Genomic DNA, 1,496 nt, shown 5'->3' with positions numbered 1-1,496 from the left:
TTTAACGAATTGTCTTTTTAAACTTAAGGGCATGCTCTTCGGTGACCACGTGACCAAACTAGTCTTCGGTTATGAACATTTTTTTTTAGTGTTCACTGTGTCCACAGGGATTGAGATATCGTGTTTAAACTTTGACAGATAAAATAAAAATCACTAAAGAACGTTTGTATACATCAATATATTGGTAATTTTAAAGAAAGTTTATTTATAAATTGATGGAATAGGATATTACCATTCGAGTTACAGCACTTTGCAGATCATTCTTGGTTTGATACATTTTAGATTTTTTAAATCGCTCATATTGAGCTCTGACACCAATTTTATACTAAATCGTCTAAATCTTGAAATAAATTAATATGTGCAATAAAATTTGCACATTCGTTGCAAATCAACAAATAAGTATTTGCACGCACGTAACCTATCATTATTTTTTGGGCGATTGCTAGCGGAGAAAGAAAGAAACTTTGAACGTCGATAAAGTCGAGATCAAGTGACTAAGTTCGTTAATGAGATTTTTGTGTAAAATAATTTTCATTTTTTTGGTCCTAAAAGTAAAAGAAAAATTTCAAATTGGAAACATAGCAACACCAGCATGTGCTAAAATTTACTCGTCGGAGTTCTACAACAAACTTCCATAATTCTTGACTTAGAATTGTTTCACACCAGTACAAAAAATCTACAAGAATATAAAATCATTAGAAAATTTTTATTTTTTTCTGAAGATGCACATTTCTCAAAATGGAACTTTGACGGATATTCGAGTATCAAATTCTAAGATGTTCCTCGATTTTTTTAAATCGAGGCATCTACTTTATCAGCGTTAAAAGTTTATTTCATATTCCTGTAGTATTTTACCAGAAGACTTTCTTCGTAATTATGAACATTTTGATATATACAAACGTTCCTTAGTGCTTTCTGTATGTCTCTACACAAAAATTTCATGGTCGAACTTAGTCACTTGATCTCGACTTTATGGACGTTTAAAGTTGCTTTTTTTCTCCGCTAGAAATCGCTAAAAATGCTCCAAAAATAATGACTACCGGGGACTAGTTTGGTCACGTGGTCACCGAAGAGCATGCCCTTAAACCTACACATAAATGAACTGACGATCCTGGTAACAGAGAAGCATGAGGAAACCTTAGTGGAACATTTGTTCTGACAGTCAAGAAGCACTTTAGAGGATTTCTTAGAGTCGCGAAACAAGATTCCATTTTACAGCCGCAATTTTCGATATTTTTTTCTGATTTTTTGCACACCGCGGACTCTCGTAGCACTCTCATTGGCTACACTCGAGTTGCGGTCCACGGTCAAAAAACCCTTCATTTGGAACCCGCGGTCACTTTAGGTCGGAGAAGTTGCGTTCTGAGCTTTCTTCCCCCACCCGCGTAACGAACTCAGAGCATTAGAGACAGGCGGGAGGGGGTTTCTCAATAGGTACGAAATGGGTATGTACGTATAGAAAACCACGATAATTGGCAGTATCTTATTGTGTCTTG

The sequence above is a fragment of the Belonocnema kinseyi genome, chromosome 10 (genome assembly GCF_010883055.1).
Source record: "Belonocnema kinseyi isolate 2016_QV_RU_SX_M_011 chromosome 10, B_treatae_v1, whole genome shotgun sequence".
Classification (NCBI taxonomy): Eukaryota; Metazoa; Arthropoda; class Insecta; order Hymenoptera; family Cynipidae; genus Belonocnema; species Belonocnema kinseyi.
The sequence above is the reverse complement of the archived record's forward strand: the minus strand, read 5'-3'. Positions refer to the sequence as shown.